At 45.1% G+C, this 19,490-nt stretch overlaps 1 long non-coding RNA gene across 1 annotated transcript; it reads right to left on the bottom strand.

Annotated features, from left to right (window-relative positions):
- Positions 1 to 17,479: 17,479 nt before the first annotated feature.
- Positions 17,480 to 18,686, bottom strand: LOC309374545. Its single transcript, XR_014170622.1, has 2 exons — positions 18,597 to 18,686; positions 17,480 to 18,294 (listed from the first exon to the last, which is right to left on the bottom strand). It is a non-coding gene; the product is annotated as an uncharacterized lncRNA (long non-coding RNA).
- Positions 18,687 to 19,490: the final 804 nt, after the last annotated feature.

The raw sequence follows: 19,490 nt of genomic DNA, 5'->3' as shown, positions 1-19,490 counted from the left end.
CCATAGGTAACATCTAAAGCACTATAGTTTGCTCCAATGTTTTTTTTGGTGGTGGTGGTGATGGTAAAACTGTGCTGAATAGTCCACACCACTGATCATATTTCACTGCTTATTGAAGACCTATGGGATTTCCCCACATCCAAGGATGAGCTGTATTTCTAGTGAGATTTTTTGTGGTTGTAGTCATACCCAGGGGTGGAGGAAGGGGTGTGTGGTGGGTGTGGTCCGCCCCGGGTGTCACCACTGAGGGGGGTGACAAAATGCCGGGCAGCACTCACCGTGAGGCCTGCAGCGCGCCCAAGCTACGTATCTTTCCTGAGAGAGACATGGTGGCTGGCTTGAGTGTACACAGGCTCCGCACTGCCCAAATGGTCCACCCACTGCCTCCCCCCCCCCCAGTTGTAGGGCAGTTGAGTGGGAGGAGGTAGGCAGATTCCCGAGGCACTGCGGTGCATCTGGTTCGCCCCGCCCTTGCCCTGCCCCTGTGAGTGGCTCACCCCCACCCTGAGTGCATCGCCCCAAGCACCCGAGCAGCTTTCTTCCCCACTGGTCATACCCTTCATTGTCTTCAAACCAGTAAATGTACTGTGTACAGGATGTGGACAGGATGCTCTAGTCATTCCTTACAGGGTTGGGATTTTTTTAAAACAACAACAACAACCACATACCTGAGATTATGAGATTAAACAGGATGAACTTCTCAGATTCAGTCTTTTGGTTAACCTGATGAGGAAAAAAAAGGCTGATGAAGGTGGAAAGTTGTGAGACAGAGGTTGCTCAAATCACACATCCTGAACACAACACAACATGGAGGAAATTGCACAGATCAGCTTCCACACAATGAAAATATGGCAGAACCATACAATGGTACCTCTGGTTACGAACGCTTCTGGTTACAAACGCTTCAGGTTACAAGCTCCGCTAACCTGGAAGTAGCTGCTCCTGGTTGCAAACTTTGCCCCAGGATGCAAACGGAAATCGTGTATTGGGGGCACACACGCAATTGGATGCCCCTGGTTTCAGCTTAAGAATGGACCTCCAGAATTAATTAAATTCGTAACCAGAGGTACCACTGTATTCAGTATTTTCAGGGAAATGCCATCGGAGCCAGAGGTGGAGGGAAGGCTCCGGAGGGATGCCGGAGAGGGTCCCAGGAGGGAGAGAGGCAGCCCATCTGCTGGGGAAGGAAATCAGCGTAACACCAGTGGAGAAGGGGGGCAGATGGGGGAATCGGAGAGGAGGCTCCAGGACTCCTCGCCGGAGACCAGCGGGGAGAGCACGGGTGCTCCACTGCCCACACCCTCCCTGCACAAAAGACTTCCACGCAGGGAGAGTAGGAGGAGACTTGGCATCAAAGAACTTCTTTGCTGGAAGAAGTTCAAGAAACGCCCACTGACGGATTCTGCCAGCGATTGAGACAGTCACGGGTGAAAGGCTGTCCAGACAGAAAGGGTTCAACCAGGCAACCTAGCCAGGGGTGGCGGCAACCTACGCACGAGCAACCCCTAGAACCATTACAAGTATCTTTCACAGGCATTGTATAAGTTTGCTATTAAAGAAAAATTGGTTTGATGACTGCAGTGTTCTGGAATACCAATGGAATGATAATTATGACATTTTATTATTTATTTATGTATTTCATTTTCTCTTTGGGGCACAACATTGTTAAAGATGTTCAAAGTACAATGCATTGAAACAAATGCTGTGTTTGAATGTATTGTATTTTGAAACACTATAAAGACAAAAAGCCACAGCCTGCAAAACTGGATAAATTGTGAAAAATAATAATTTGCTCCTAGCTTTTTAATTTCCCTCTTACATATAGCATGTATACTGGGCACAAGTATACACAAAAAAACCAATAGATTTGCAGATTTTTAGAGTTTGGTGATGTAATTCCAAATTGAATTCAAGTTGAAATTGAAATTCTTTACTACAATCATTGAATTCAAATTGGAAATGCATGCTAATACTTCCAGAATGTCAGTTAACTTTTAAAAACAATTCTTTTATATTAAAATGTATTTTTTTTAAAAAAAAAGTATACCTCCAGAAGACTGGTTCTCTTTATCTACTACCTTAAATGAGGGCATAATCTTCCAACCAAGAATTATTTTCAGCTTCCAGCATTTATTTTTACCAGCCCTGTTCCACTTAGTGCATTCACTTCTCTCTCAGTAGATGTCTATTTTGGTTTGCCTTTTAAAAAATACAGTATATGCCAGTGTGTGTGTGTTTGTGTGCGTGTTTGCTATTAAAAGTATGCATGGCACAGAACTGCATTAAGAGAAGCCAATCCCAACGGGGCACTGTGAGTAATGTACCAATTATTTTCAGTGCTACAATTATAGTTGCCCTGAGAGAATGTAGGAAAACTTTAGCGGGTGCAGACAAAATAGTATATTAACCAATCTCTCTTCTGTTCCTAGCCAGTATTAACTCTCTCAATGGCCAAATATAGACAGCTGGTCTCCTTGGCCTTCTTGATCTGTCACCAGCTTTGGTGATATTGACCTCCTGGAGCAGCTCTGGGGAATGAGGTTTGGGAGCACTCTGTTACTGTCGTTCCGGTTCTACATCCAGGACCGAGTCCAGAGAGCAGCATAGGAAGAGTTCTGTTACATTGTGGGTTGCCACAGGGCACTGTTGTATCTCCATTGCTATTTCATTTCTATTTGAAGCCACTGGGAGTGGCCGTTAGGAGTTTTGGAGCAAGGTACCATCGGTATGATGGAGACACGCAGCTTTCTTTCTCCTTATCTGAATCAGGAATATACGGCCTCGGTCCAGAATGAAGCAGTGTCTCCACCCCCATTATTCTACCCAGACACTGAGATCCAGCGCTGAGGGCCTTCTGGCAGTTCCCTCACTGCAAGAAGCCAAGTTACAGGGAACCAGGCAGAGGGCCTTCTTGGTAGTGGCACCCGCCCTGTGGAACGCCCTACCACCAGATGTCAAAAAGAACAACAACTACCAAACTTTTAGAAGACATCTGAAGGCAGCCCGGTTTAGGGAAGCTTTTAATGTTTGATGCATTACTGTATTTTAATATTTTGTCGGAAGCCGCCCAGAGTGGCTGGGGAAACCCAGGCAGATGGGCGGGGTATAAATAATAAATTATTATTATTATTATTATTATTATTATTATTATTATTATTATTATTATTATTATTATTAGAGTGGCTGTGCAGTCTCTGGGACAGTGCTTGGGTGCAGCAGTGGGATGGATGACAAAAGCAAGCCGAGATTGAATCTAGGCAAGCTGGAGTCGTTGTGAGTGAGTGATTCTTGTGTATGAGAATTTGGTCAATTGCCTACCCTGGATGGGTTTGCACTCCGCTGAAAGAGTAGGTTTGCAGGTTGGGGCACTTCTGGAGCCAGCTTTTTCACTGGGGGTTCAGGTAGCCTCAGTGGCTAGAATTGCCTTTTACCAGTTTTGACTGCTATGGCAGCTGGAATCTGCCTGTGCAGATTGAATCCCTAAAGATATTTTTGCTGCCTGAAATGGAAGCCAGATGATCCCACTTTGCTACTTCCAAGGCTGACACTTGGTCACACATTAGCATGGAATTTTAAGCCTCATCTTTCTGGTGCCACCTGAAGCAGGTCACTTCACCTTACCCAATAGTAGGGCTGGGTTCTCTGTCGAAGCCATAGGAAGAGAGCAAGCTTGCTTCCATGCAATCTGTTTATTGAACATTCATCCTTATTTCTTTTTGAGGAGATTAGACAACATCAGCTGAGCATTCCTTCCAATGCAGCAGAGAAAATATTGCTGTGGTGGGTATGTAAGGGCCTCAAATTGGGGGTTAGCCATTCTCTGACTCAGGGCATTTGCCCTTTAAATTCTCAGCAGTTTTATATGAGGGCTGAAGCAAATTCCTGCTTAGGGTAATAGGACTTTCTTAAGCTCTGGACTCTGTTGGGTCAACATCTCCCTTCTATGAAAACTTTCTTCAGGGTCACCATTTGTGGCTGGTTGCATCTGACTGAATCATTAATCACAACTCGGGCCTCTTGCAAGGCACACAAACTGTGACTTGAGCTTCTGGGTCGAAGAGGAGGATGCGGATAAATAATAGATAATTAGCTCAAGGGATTGTAAAATGGAAACCCTCCAGACAATAAACAATCAATAAAAGTAAATTGTTTCACAGTGATTGCCTGTTTTATCTTTTCCCCTTTTCTCTTGCTATTTGTTTTTTAAATGAAAAATCACATCAGATTATGCAAACTTTTTTTGAGCAAATTTTGTCTAGAGATTCACATCAAAGGCTTAATAGTACACCAGGGAATGCCTGCAAGGTAATATCGGTTAGTTAGCTAATTAAGTAATTATATGTTACCATCACTGAGTAATTGCCTGAAATCAATTAGTCAATTGGCAAAAATCAATGATTTGTTCAAAGGAGCCATATGGGAGATGCAGGTCACAATTTGGAAATATCACACACTCAATATCTTTTCATGCATACCCTAAAACAACATCCTTTTTGTTGTTGTTTTTGGTTTTTAAAAAGAATGTTGCTCTGCATTGAATAATGTGCAAATTTATACAAAGTAAGGCTGGCTGTTGTTTTTTCTCAGCTTCTAACTCACCTTGATCACTTTGATGAGAAAAACAAGACAAAGAAAACTCTTTGGTATATGCACGAGTGAATAAAGTACCAGGTTGCAAACTGGAACAGTTTTATCAAGGAACAACTTTTTGCATAAATCACCCTGCTGCGTAGGACATCAGCAGCTTCAAAGGCTGGTACTGTACGTGTTCCCGGCGGAGTAAGGCTAGTGTAAGGAACGGGGAACCTACGACTCTTCATATGGTGTTAGACCACAACTCTGATCTTCCACGACCTTTGACCACTCTTTGTTCTTGTTGTTTAGTTGTGTCCAACTCTTCATGACCCCATGGACCAGAGCACGCCAGGCACTCCTGTCTTCCACTGCCTCCCACAGTTTGGTCACATTCATGTTAGTAGCTTTGAGAACACTGTCCAACCATCTTGTCCTCTGTCATCCCCTTCTCCTTGTGCCCTCAATCTTTCCCAACATCAGGGTCTTTTCCAGGGAGTCTTCTCTTCTCATGAGGTGGCCAAAGTATTGGAGCCTCAGCTTCTGGATCTGTCCTTCCAGTGAGCACTCAGGGCTGGTTTCCTTAAGAATGGATAGGTTTGATCTTCTTGCAGTCCATGGGACTCTCAAGAATCTCCTCCAGCACCATAATTTAAAGGCATCAATTCTTCGGCAACCAGCCTTCTTTATGGTCCAGCTCTCACTTCCATACATCACTACTGGGGAAACCATAGATTTAACTAAACGTACCTTTGTTGGCAAGGTGATGTCTCTGCTTTTTAAGATGCTGTCTAGGTTTGTCATTGCTTTTCTCCCAAGAAGCAGGCATCTTTTAATTTCGTGACTGCTGTCACCATCTGCAGTGAACATGGAGCCCAAGAAAGTAAAATCTCTCACTGCCTCCATTTCTTCCCTTAGAACCATACAATTGTAGAGTTGGAAGGAATCACGAGGGTCATCCAGTCCAGCCCCCCTGAAATGCAGAAATATTTTGTCCAATGTGGCTTGATGAGAGTTGGAGCCCGGCAGCTACTGGAGGGCCACAGCTTCCTTGTCCCTGACCTAATTAGGTTTTCCATAGGCATTGCTCTCAAGTGAGTGTGCATAGAGATACAGTCCAACCTAATTTGAAGTCTTAGTATTTTTTTAAACTTACATTTAGGGAGCAATGCTATAGTAAGATCTCCCAGGATAAGTGGAGCTGAGATGCCAACACAACCAGGCTATGGAGACATAGCTCCCCATCATTGGCTCAGCCAGAGATGTGCTGTTGTATGCTCCATCCTGGCTCAGCCAGGACTCATCCAGGCAACTTGAGGCTGGTGGATCTTAAGGTACCATTGTGGAATATTTACAATGCAGTCAAGCTAACAATGCATGTTTGCTAGATAGGCAACTGATAGGAGCTGAAGCTCACAGAGTTTTCCTGTATGTAAGTTTGCTACAGAGAACTCTGGGGGAGACACTCCCACTGTGCTCTGACGGGGGAGGGCATAGACATAAATAATCTCCTCACCTGGCTGGACACTTCCTCTTTGCTCTTTGCCCCTCGTTCCAGCAATGTGAGAAATTATTTTAAACTGGAGTAAAGCTACTTTTCCATGTATAAGACTATGTTTTATTTATTTAAAAATCATGCTAAAAAGTGACTGTCATCTTATACATGGGTAGTGCATAGTGTGGACGTTTGATTGGTTGCTGCCGAGGCTGTCAGCGGCTACTGTGCGTGTTATTGGTTGCTACGCCAATGGGTTGTGTTGATTGGCTGATGCTCCAGCAGTTGGGCGGGCAATAGGCAACTTCAGCTGGCAATGGGACAGACAGGAGGTGGATTTAGCGATGCGTGTGGGTGAGCGGTTTTCAGCAATCCATCCTCAAAAAAAAAAAAAAAAAGCTCAACTCCCCCCCCCCTAAAAAAACTCAACAACTCTTTGCCATCTCCCCCCATTTTCTTAAATTTGAGTCCCCCCAAGTAGGGGGTGTCTTATACATGGGGGCGTCTTATACACGGAAAAGTATGGTGCCATTTTAAGCCTACCTGAACAAAGCTGCTGTATCTATTACTCTTCAACAAGTATTCTGAGTGGGTAAATGTCATTTTTACCTTTTGCAAATACTGTTTGTGTGTTTATTGTTTTAAGGGGGAAATACCAGGAGAATCCAGTCTGCCTTAAAGCATCCTGGATTACTTAAACTAAAAGGCTAAAACTAGCCTATCAAAGCATCCCTTTTAAGCCGCAAAGGGATGCACTCTGCTGAACTCGCAAATGTGAGGAAGGAAGGATAATACCTTATAACTATATCCTCTCCTAGCATCTACACCCACCCCTACAGCCACATGTGACTGGCCACTCTTAGGCTTCCCTAAGACTTACCTTGGGCTTCCCAGAGGTGTGTGACACAGAGGGAAACAAGATTCCAAACTAGAGCGGCTTTTGATATGACCCAGATGTGCTCTTCTTGTGTACTTATATCCTGTTGCTCATGCCAAATCAATATGGCTATCAGCTCGGCTTATTTTGCTCTTCCAGGTGGTAAGGAGGGGGGACTTTGAAGTGATGTCTATTTCCAGATTTCAGGTGACTAGGAACACATATTCTTTTGCTTGACAAAACCAGGGCAAATCCTGCCTGGGGGTTCTCAGGTAAGCTGTAGCTGGCTGGGAAGAGGAAGAATCAGTCATGGCATGTTCTGCACAGTTGTCTTTTTCAATAAAGACAGGACTGTGGCTTAATTTTCCGAGACTCTGTGATCTGCCTGCTGCACAGCATGGTGGATTCCAAAGCCTAGCACCTGGCTGAGAAGTGGAAATTGACCTAAGGGTCTATCAACAGTGTCTCTCAAGTGATCAGAGGCACAGTAGTGATTTTACTTGAATTGTTTAAGTCCAGAATCAGCCCAGGGATACCTGTATGGCAGGGGTGAAGAACAGCTCTCAGATCTGGGGCCACATTTGCTTCAAGGCAACATTTTTGGGGGCCACCTACCAGCCAGTGGCAAAAGTGGGTGGAGCAATGGATGTGAATTTCACTTTTCTGCAGCAGGCTAGTTTCTATGCACACTCCTTCTAGGCAAGCAGGAAGCATTACTGGATTTCGAGGGCATATCCCAGCCAGGGAAAGACACTTAATGAAGGTGCAAAACAAAACAATATATACTGTAAGCAGGGAGAGGAGGAATGAAGGCAAGAAGGGAAACATAAAGGGGAAATAGATGGGAAGCTTTTATTCACCCTCACATCTTCTCCCATCCATGGAATTTCATAGACTTGTTATTAGGGCATTTAAGTGAAAGTTAGCTCCCCCACATACATTTTAGTGCAAGAAAAAGAGACATGTATGGTTGTGCAGGCTTCTTTTTAAAAATAAATTAAAAAATCAGAGTCACTAGGGATAGGAAGCTGATTTATCCCTCATTCCATAGAGTGAAGAGTCTAAAAATGTAGTGGGCATCTGTTTGTCTCAAGAGACAGTGGAGTTTGCCTCTGGGGGCAAAGTCAAAACACTGTGTAAGCAGCACCAAAGTGACCTCCCTAGGGCGCAAGCCTGGGCAGTGTGTCTAGAAGTCCTGGCCTGTCCAGACAACAAAATCCCCTCTCTTGACTTCACTGGTGTGATCCAATGGAAAGCAGAACAATACTCTCCTGCTCAGTGCCTGAGGGCCCCAGTCCTGCCACTCACCACCTGGCCTAGGGTGGGGCCTGATGGGCTCTATAAAGGAATGCTGTCACTGCTGCTGCTGCCGGGCAGAGAGGGCTCTGTTTTGTTTTGTTTTTTGTTTAGAATGCTGTTATTTTTTACCTATGTCATTTTAAACTGTGGTATTAATGCTATATTCTTAGTTTTAGATTTTGATTTATGCAGAAATTGTTTCCCATTTGGTTGTGTATTTTTTGAGGTGGTTTCTTTATTGTTTATGACTTTTGTAATTATGTAAATCTTGTTATGCTGTAAGCAGCCTCGAGCATTGTTTTTTAACTGTGGAAAGGCGGCATACAAATAAAAAACAATGATGATGATGATGATGATGATGATTTGGCACCAGCTTGGTTGCAGGAGTTGCTGCAAGGAAGCGTACCAGGTGCCATCCAGCCATCTTAGGGATTCCACTCCATAGTTGTTTAGAGTTTAGCCCTTAGCATTTTCTTCTAACCTGATCTCGTTTTTTGACAGAATTACAACCCTGGTAGATGAAGGGAACGCAGTGGATGTAGCCTACCTTGATTTCAGCAAGGCATTTGACAAGGTGCCCCATGATATTCTTGTAAAGAAGCTGGTAAAATGAGGACTTGACTATGCTACCACTCAGTGGATTTGTAACTGGCTGACTGACCGAACCCAAAGGGTGCTCATCAATGGTTCCTCTTCATTCTGGAGAAGAGTGACTAGTGGGGTGCCACAGGGTTCTGTCTTGGGCCCGGTTTATTCAACATCTTTATCAACGACTTGGATGATGGACTCAAGGGCATCCTGATCAAATTTGCAGATGACACCAAACTGGGAGGGGTGGCTAACACTCCAGAGGACAGGATCACACTTCAAAACGACCTTGACAGATTAAAGAACTGGGCCAAAACAAACAAGATGACTTTTAACAGGGAGAAATGTAAAGTATTGCACTTGGGCAAAAAAAATGAGAGGCACAAATACAAGATGGGTGACACCTGGCTTGAGAGCAGTACATGTGAAAAGGATCTAGGAGCCTTGGTTGACCACAAACTTGACATGAGCAGCTCAAAAAGCCAATGCAATTCTGGGCTGCATCAATAGGAGCATAGCATCTAGATCAAGGGAAGTAATAGTGCCACTGTATTCTGCTCTGGTCAGACCTCACTTGGAGTACTGTGTCCAGTTCTGGGCACCACAGTTCAAGAAGGACACTGACAAACTGGAACGTGTCCAGAGGAGGGCAACCAAAATGGTCAAAGGCCTGGAAACGATGCCTTATGAGGAACGGCTAAGGGAGCTGGGCATGTTTAGCCTGGAGAAGAGGAGGTTAAGGGGTGATATGATAGCCATGTTCAAATATATAAAAGGATGTCACATAGAGGAGGGAGAAAGGTTGTTTTCTGCTGCTCCAGAGAAGCGGACACGGAGCAATGGATCTAAACTACAAGAAAGAAGATTCCACCTAAACATTAGGAAGAACTTCCTGACAGTAAGAGCTGTTCGACAGTGGAATTTGCTGCCAAGGAGTGTGGTGGAGTCTCCTTCTTTGGAGGTCTTTAAGCAGAGGCTTGACAACCATATGTCAGGAGTGCTCTGATGGTGTTTCCTGCTTGGCAGGGGGTTGGACTCAATGGCCCTTGTGGTCTCTTCCAACTCTATGATTCTATGATTCTCCTGAAGATGTCCCTGCAATGCAGCACAGGTGTAAGATCAAAGTTTTCCTTCTTCCTAGGTGGATGAGCCCCATTTGCCTCTCACTTCCCTCTACAGCACGTGCAGAAACTGCCTTCTTGACCATTGATCTTGTCCCCTCAATCAGCTGTGGCCTCTCTCCACACTGAAAAAAAAAATGTCTAAATTGTGTGTGTGTGTTCATTAAGCAGGCAAAGGCCATAGGGTAGATTCCATGAACAGTTAGTAATATTTATCATCAATGCAACCATAAGCTGTGATACAAAGAGTAGCCACTGTTTGCCATCAAAATTATACTACCTTTTCTGGAGCAGTTTTGAAGCCAACCACTTTGTTAAGCTGGCAATTTCTATTTCCCCCCAAAGGGTATCATCCTCATGAATTGTATGAGAAATTTGCATTGCACATTGTAACGGCAGAGCATCTATTAAACTGTCCATTAATATATTATTGAACACAAAGGCACGAAGTTTAATTGTGGTTAAATGAGGTGTACAAGATAACAGTCTGGGAGCTCCAATTTTCAAAAAATACACGATTGAACTGATATATATTTTAAAAAATAAATGTTGGTTTCATTACAAGACTTACCAAATGAGCAAAAAGTCTGAGAAATATTACATTAACCTCTTGGAACGCATTAGTTGTCCTTCGGTGGAAATGAGTGCAGAGTCATCATTTGATTTTTCAAATGCTTCAGCTAACCCTGCTATAGTCAGTGTTTTCAGACTGGAGGGAACATTCTCACTAGCCAAGCTGCTAATATAAGCTTACCAGATGTCCCCGTTTCCCGGGGACAGTCCCCAGATTTACAAATCGGTCCCCATACAAAATCAATTGAAGTTCGAAAGTGTCCCCAGATTCATTGAAAAAAATCTGGTAACCTTATGGTAATAGGCTAGCCAGGGATCGGCAAGGTTTATCCTGCCTGGGCTGGACCTGGTCCTTGGAGATCACTCCATGGGCCAGATTGCAGGTGGACATGTGCGTGCCCATGATTTCTGGCATATGTGCATGTGCAGATGTGATTTCTGGCATCTGCGCAGGCACGATTTGCAGCGCCACGGAAGCGAATCCCTGTGCTGCACTGCAGTGCGCCGGTTTAGCGCCACACACGAGCTGGTGGCTCAGTTCGGGGGCAGCTCGGGGGCCAGTCAAATGACCTTCACAGGCCACTTCCGGCTCATGGGCCTTAGGTTGCTGACCCCTGGGCTAGACACCCGCTAGCCATGACATTGTCTCCCCAAAGCATGGCCTGATCAATTCATAGACTGAATATCCTGGGAGACCCCCCCTTCCTATCATGAAAGGAGAATACTCTCCAGGCACCTCTATGTGATCACAGCAATTCTAATCAAATGAAGATGCTGACAAAAGATTGGGATTGGTGCAGGGGATTTGGTTTTAATGTGAAACTCCCAAATTAAAAAGATCCCTGCATTGCAGGGAGGTTGGACTAGAAAGCTCTCAATGCCCCTTTCAATTCTACAGTTCTATGATTCCACGATTCTTTCTAGAACTCTATGCAAACCGGAAAACACATATCCGCACAAAATCCTCACGTTTCTGAACCGTGAGACGTGCACGACCAAATAATGTGTACAAATTATGTATTATATATTAGGATGAAGTGCACATAAAAATGTGCATACTTGTGGAAATAATGCACAACATACATTATATCAGCGAAAATTACGGACGTACATTATATCAGGGACATCTGCTTGCAAAATGTGCCTACCCAGAAAAAAAGTCACACTAGAGATTGAGCAGATCTGTCCTATCCCTGTCCTATCCCACTCTAACCCCCACCTCTCACACCTTCCAACCCACTTACAGATCATTCAACTTCCTCTGCTTTACATCCCTCTCTTTCTAATTAGCTATTGCTGGTGCTTCATCAGTCGGCCGGAGAGGCTGAGGCAGAGAGAAGGAAGAGCTGTACTATTCGGAGCTCCTACACCACTCATTGTGACAATTTTTATTTTGTTTTATTTGTTATAGAATTTGCATGTTGCCTTTCTTCCAAGTTGACGTACATGGTTCTTCCTCCCTCCATTTCATCGTCCCAATAACTCTGAGAGGGAGGTTAGGCTGAGAGTTTGTGATCAGACCACTCAGCACAGTTCATAGCCAAGTGGGGATTTGAACCCTCGTGTCCTAGGCTTTAGCTGGTGATTCTGAACAATGTGCTCTTCTAGCTTTCTTTGGTCAGTGCTGTTTTACTAGAAAAAAAGGTGCCAGAACCCACCATGGCAATTCTTCTTCTTTGGCGATCACTCATACCGGAATAAGATTGTCTTTCATAAACATGGTTTTAACAAGGAGTCTGTAAGTGACTGTGGAGGCCAATTCTGAATCCACACGTCCTTCCACAGTGAGGGACATAGGTTTCTGGCCGGGAGTTTATCATGGTGTGGATTTGCCAAATGTGCCTTCTTGGTAGAACCTTTCTCCCTTGCGTCCTGAGTTTGAGTGCCTTCAAAGCCCATGACAGGGACACGGGTGGCGCTGTGGGTTAAACCACAGAGCCTAGGACTTGCTGATCAGAAGGTCGGTGGTTCGAATCCCCGCGACGGGTGAGCTCCTGTTGCTCGGTCCCTGCTCCTGCCCACCTAGCAGTTCGAAAGCACATCAAAGTGCAAGTAGATAGATAGGTACCACTCTGGTGGGAAGAATAGATGGTGTTTCCGTGCGCTGCTCTGATTTGCCAGAAGTGGCTTAGTCATGCTGGCCACATGACCGGGAAGCTGTACGCCTTCTCCCTTGGCCAGTAAAGCGAGATGAGCGCCACAACCCCAGAGTCGGCCATGACTGGACCTAATGGTCATGAGTCCCTTTACCTTTAAAGCCCATGACACCTTTGGTAAAGGCTACAGATAGGTAGCCGTGTTGGTCTGCCATAGTCAAAACAAAAAAAAAAAATTCCTTCCAGTAGCACCTTAAAGACCAACTAAGTCAGTTCTTGGTATGAGCTTTCGTGTGTGTGTATCTGAAGAAGTGTGCATGCACACGAAAGCTCATACCAAGAACTAACTTAGTTGGTCTTTAAGGTGCTACTGGAAGAATTTTTTTTTTGTTTTGGTAAAGACTGTTCTCCATGGCAATGATGCCCACCTGAGAGGTGCTGGAACTGAGTTCTGGAGAGTTCTGGCTGGAAAAAAAGCCCTGTTTTCATTTCAGTTCTCTTTCATTCAGTGAGGGTGGTCCAAATGAACAATGACATAATATTTACTTCTTCACCTTTTCTCTCTTTGACACACTGAACCACACACACACACACACACACACACACACAGCAGTAGCACCTTTAAATACAAAATTGCTTCTGCATTCAACAGATTACTCTGAAAAAGTGGAAGGGCGTCAAAGTGGGGTGGGGGGGAGCGAATAACTGTTACCCACACCTTAGGAAGAAGTGGAAAACATACTGGTAAGTGGCATTTACCTCTCTCTTCAGAGGCAATAATCCAAGCATTGAAAATGTTACTAAAGATGGCTCTATTTGACCCTTTTAAACAAGATCACAGCTTTCAGCATTTCAAGTGCCCTTATCAAGCAAAGCCAGCAAAGGCTTCAGGGAAGACATTAGCTGATGTGAGGAGCTTTGAGGTGTCAGACAGCTGGTTCACCCCCATTGCTAAGTCATTCTTATCAAAGGGACTCTGGGCTTTTTCTTCCCCTTCTCTTCCCCAGTGTTGAAGTTGCTTCATCCATTGTTGGCAAGCACAGGGGATTCTTCAGAGAGGGAGCTAAGGTGCCCCCACCCACTGCTAGCCTTTACCCCCTTCCCCCCCCCCAAAAGTCTCATATGAATAGCTAGGGCCAGGTTAGAGGCCATGTTACATATTTTTTCATTCCCTGCCAGCCCCAAGCGCAAGCGCGTGCACGCGCGCGCACACACACACACACACACACAGTGGTGTAGCATAGGTTGCCAGTGCCTGAGGCCACATGCAGGGGTGGGAGCAATGTTAATGGACAGAGTACATAAGCACATTCAACTGCCTAGTGGCAGCCACATCACCCAGGAGATCATAGTCACAAAGATAGTGACCACTTCTTCCTCTTTGTTTTATGTTGGCTACTGAGTTGCTGGAACTGACGGGGACAGAATGACCCCAAACCCTGTGCTACAGGCCAGGGTTGGGGAGCGAACTTCATACACAGCCAAATAAGCAGAGTTGGCAGGTTTGTTGTCTTGAGCAAATTGTGATCCATTGATTTTTTAAAAAAATGCACCCTGCAAAAATTGGATTTCTACAGGAAAAAAAGAATAACGAACATAACTGGAAATGCAGTTCTGTATCGTTGTTGCAGCCCAAGTGTTATCCATTGCGTGCCTGCATGTGTTAGATTTCCAAATGAGCATTACTCAAGTTATAGATCTGCTTTCATTCTTTCAATTTCTCCCAGTGCTTTGAAAGATGAGCAGGGCAAAGATAGTACGCTGGCCAAGTGCAGGAGACTTTCTTTTTTAGTCTTTCGCTTGGTTAGATTTTTTAAAAACAGCAACAACCCAACAACACTGAGGGGAATAGTCAAATCTACCAGCATTCCTGTGGTTTTGTTTATATGTCCACCTTGGATCAATAGCCCCTAGATCTCTCAGAATAGTTTAATAAGCATTCTCAAGGCAGCACGCAAGAAAGAAGAGAATTGATTGACCGAATGCTGCTGTTAAAGATATATTTTTGGCACGGCATCTCGTGTGAATTCATTGATTTCGGGTAGAGGGTTGGGTGTGGAGAGAAGTAAATATCAAGTTCAGGAAACCCCTTCCTATAAACTCTGCTCCTCTAGGTGACTGGCATGTTGGCAACATGCAGTATTTTAAAGATCTTAGAGCAGTACCTCAGGTATCTGCTGTGGCCCGCCACAACCCAGTGTATTTTGAAACTGTGGCAATTTTTAGTATCCTTACTTGTTTCTCTGTGGTGCATCAGATAGCATTGGAAACAGTGTGTCATGCTCACATTAAGGGACCCTTGACCATTAGGTCCAGTCATGACCGACTCTGGGGTTGCGGTGCTCATCTCGCTTTATTGGCCAAGGGAGCCGGCGTACAGCTTCCGGGTCATGTGGCCAGCATTACTAAGCCGCTTCCGTAGAACCAGAGCAGTGCACAGAAACACCAATTACCTTCCTGCCGGAGCGGTACCTATTTATCTACTGGCACTTTGACATGCTTTTGAACTGCTAGGTATGCAGGAGCAGGGACCGAGCAACGGGAGCTCACCCCGTCGCGGGGATTCGAACTCACATTAGAGAACTCCTTTTCTGAAGAGGGTCTGAGGCTCCCAGAAGGTGGCATTAGTTAGACAGCAAAGAACAATGGACAAGGAGGACCTGGCAAACTTTCCAGGAAGACCTGCAAGGGTCTCTGCCCAAAGAAAGCGAACTCTTTGAACAAGCCCTGAACCCTGGGGAGAGATGGTTCCTCAAGATGCAGAGTGAGACCCTCTCAGCCAGAAGTGCTCGGTGGCAGAGGAGGACTGCTTGTGAATAAAGGGCTACTCAGAAAGAAAATCCAGGTGGGCCCTTGGTGGAGTTTTGGCAGCTGTGGTTTAAAACAACCTCTCCATCGACTCTAAGCTGTTCAAGTGTATTGGCAAGGCAGCTACAGCAATGGCTTGCCTCTCCAAAAAGATATGGAAGAGTGTGATGCTAACGTCCAATACCAAGAGGAAGGTCTTCCTTGTGTCTTGAGCAGCCTGCTTTATGGAAGTGAGTTGTGGGCAACTTAGAACTGTCAGGAGTGACACCTCAATGCTTTCCACATGCAAGGGTCTCAGGAGGACTTGGGGCATAACATGGCAGGACAGGGTCTCAAACTAAGATGTGCTCTCCCGGCCCCACAGTCCCAGCATGTTCGCACTCCTGTCTCAGCTACGTCTACACTGGCTTGGTCATGTCCACCGAATGGAAGATCACAGAATCCCCAAGGACATGCTCTACGCCAGTGTTTCTCAACCTTGGGTCCCCAGATATTGTTGGACTACAACTCCCATCATCCCTGAGCTCTGGCCTTGCTAGCTAGGGATGATGGGAGTTGTAGTCCAACAACATCTGAGGACCCAAGGTTGAGAAAGGCTGCTCTATGCAGAGCTGGCTTCAAGCACCTTGCCTGTTGGCAGACCAACTCTGAGTTACAAAGATGTCTGCAAACATGACATGAAGGCTGGCAACATGAAGCCCACCATGTGGCAACCCCTTTGCAGGTAGCCATAGCATCTGGAGACAGAAAGTCAGGTCATGCATCCATAGCAGTGACCACAGAAGGAATGACCGCTGGGAGGAGCACAGAGAGAAGAAATGTCATGGCGTATCTGCAGCAACTGGACACCTTCATCTGCCTCATGTCTCTCTCGCTTTAATCTCTACAGCCACAAAAGGCACTGTAGGCTTCTAATGGTTTGACCTCATCCCCAAAGGTCCTATATTGAGTCAGACCCTCCATCCATCTAGCTGAGTACTGTTTTCACTGACCAGTATGTAGCTCCGCAGGATTTCAGGCTGAGGATATTTCCAGCCAGGGATTAAACCTAGGGCTTTCTGCAAAGTGGAACATCATCATCATTTTTAATTTGTATACCGTCTTTCTACCTTACAATACCCAAGGCGGTTTACAAGCTGAAGAAACAAAAAATGTACATCTTATAACAATCTTGTTGTTGTTGTTTAGTCGTTTAGTCGTGTCCAACTCTTCGTGACCCCATGTACCAGAGCATGCCAGGCACTCCTGTCTTCCACTGCCTCCCACAGTTTGGTCAGACTCATGCTTGTAGCTTCGAGAACACTGTCAAACCATCTCATCCTCTGTCGTCCCCTTCTCCTTGTGCCCTCAATCTTTCCCAACATCTCCCTTTTCCAGGGAGTCTTCTCTTCTCATGAGGTGGCCAAAGGATTGGAGCCTCAGCTTCAGGATCTGTCCTTCCAGTGAGCTGATTTCCTTAAGAATGGATACGTTTGATCTTCTTGCAGTTACAACAATCTAATGCAGTTCAAAAATGTGATAATCAAAAATTTAAAATAAGTAACCTATATCAAAAAGTGGGACGTGGGTGGCACTGCAGGTTAAATCACAGAGCCTAGGACTTGCCAATCAGAAGGTCAGCGGTTTGAATCCCCGCGACAGGGTGAGCTCCCTTTGCTTGGTCCCTGCTCCTGCCAACCTAGCAGTTCAAAAGCACGTCAAAGTGCAAGTAGGTAAATAGGTACCGCTCCGGTGGGAAGGTAAACGGCATTTCCGTGCGCTGCTCTGGTTCACCAGAAGTGGCTTAGTCATGCTGGCCACATGACCTGGAAGCTGTACGCCGGCCCCCTTGGCCAGATGAGCGAGATGAGCGCCGCAACTCCAGAGTCGGTCATGACTGGACCTAATGGTCAGGGGTCCCTTTACCTTTACATCAAGAAAGTAACATTCAACAATCATTAGAATAGTATAAAATAATAATATCAACATATAAAAGTTAAACAGAAATCCACTCAACAGTTACAATAAATAATTTCTAAACTATAATCAATAAAACAACGGCAAGCCACAGTACATAAAATAATACAATACAAATTGAGAAGCAGAGACTAGAGGGTGGGGCAAGGCAGTTGGAAGGAGGCCTTGCCTGACGAAGTCTCTCTCCTTACAGTTCTTCCTCCAGGACCAGCTCCCTTCTGGTCTACCACAGAGCCACATCCATTTCCCGCAACTTGCCGCAGCTTCTGTTGCTTTGCATTTCAAACAGTGTCTCTCCTTAGAAGCATTTCAAGTTTTAAAATATACCAAGTGGTTCTTTTCCTCCTTTCTTAAGGAAAAAGAAATACAAAGGAGCAGCCTTTAAAAACATACCACCAGGTCTCCTTTTCCACCCACCGCACAAAGCTTCGCTTTCACATTCTTCACTCTAGCCAAGACGGAGTGGCTTCACTGGGTATATTGGAAAGTCTCTCTTTTTGGGCCCATTAAAGAGCACTCCTTTAACCTTCCTCTATGACACATCTCAAAGGATATTAGTCTTGCTGTTCTGCTCTTTGCAGGCTCAAGGGCAATTATGTTCTTGCTGAGGTATTGTGACAAATGCTGTCGAAAATGGCCTGGCTGAGGTATAACTAGAGCCTTAGCTAGCAGTAATACCTCCCCCTAAGATTTATATTATACTCCGGCAGCACTCAAAGCCTGTGCCATGTTTATTTTCTCCACTGGAGCCATATATTTGACTGTAGGTTTAAAGACATTTTCTCCATCTTGTTTCCATTTTTCTCTTGTCGGTCGTCTTTACAAACCGACATCCCATGCTGCTGCTGCTGCTGCTATTCTTCCACCAAAGCCATTTCACATCTCCATGCAACAGAGTTTCAGAGATGACTGGAATGTAAGAACATTGGTGGCTATTAAACAGTATGCTCAAGCCATGCAGCCCCTTCCCAAAGGTGATTCTAGATGACTGGCTATCAGGAGCTGTGATCGATCAAGAGAGGATGTCCACAGAGCCCAGTTTATAGAAGGAGAGCAACACCCTTGTGAGCCATCACCTTTATACTGGAAGCTTTTCTTCCTAAGTAGTGTTTGGTTAATGAGTGGCAGCCACTGGTCATGTGCTGATGGGGGATGAGTTGTGTCTCCCCTCCCCACCCCATATGGGGGAAAGAAGAAGTTGCATGGGGTACCTCTGCTTCTTCTAGCCCAAGGGAGTTCTAGCCCATGGGAGCCAGCTTCATAAAGCTCCAGCTAAGGCCAGCCCCTGCCTCATAGAGAACCATAGAGTTGGAAGTGACCTCAAGTGTCATTTAATCCAAGGGATTGTGATGTAATAATCTCAGCTCAAACATCCAAGACTTGGAAGGAAATTTGTTTTGTTTTGATCCAAGACTTGGTTTTTCTTGGAGTGGTGTGTCAGTTTGCATTTCTTAGTGCAGAAAATATTGATCTGATGTGTGGAGATCTTTCCTATTCTGCCTAATTCAAGAGGGTTCTGGAAGCTACTGGAAGCTTCTCTGTATGAAGGCAGCTTCATGATTGTTTGGGTTATACCTTCTGGGAAGCTGGTTTGAACTGGTTCTCTTATCTCTTCCAATTAAGGTCATCCTGACTGTAAATAAAGGCCAGAAGGAGCCTCACTTTCACTTTCTCTTTCAATCTATTTTCCTTCTGGTGTGGTGTTCTGCACATAGTATGCTTAGTGCTAAGGTAACTTGTTATAAGCTTATAAGGTTTGTAAGTGCTGCAACTGAATTTCTCATGGACTGTGCCAATCCTGAACGTACTGGATTTGTGAAGATTATGCCTATTTGCCTTCAGCACAAGTAAAGTTCTCCTGGATGAAATAATGCCAATGCTCTATTTTTGGGAACTCTGCTACATGATTAAGGTTTTCTTCCACACGTATGACATGGTGATCCACTCAACCTGCCATTGAATGACAGCATGGGATAGGTAAGTCACTGTGTGGAGCTAAGTAAGAATCTTTTGCACAGAGTATCTGCAATACCCCCCCCCCCAAAAAAAAAACCAGACCAAAAAGGAGGCAACCCTCCCACACAAAGGTATCCCCTCAAAGAAAC

This window comes from Podarcis melisellensis, assembly GCF_964234715.1.
Source record: "Podarcis melisellensis genome assembly, chromosome: 7".
Classification (NCBI taxonomy): Eukaryota; Metazoa; Chordata; class Lepidosauria; order Squamata; family Lacertidae; genus Podarcis; species Podarcis melisellensis.
This window is presented reverse-complemented; position numbering and strand designations above follow the sequence as displayed.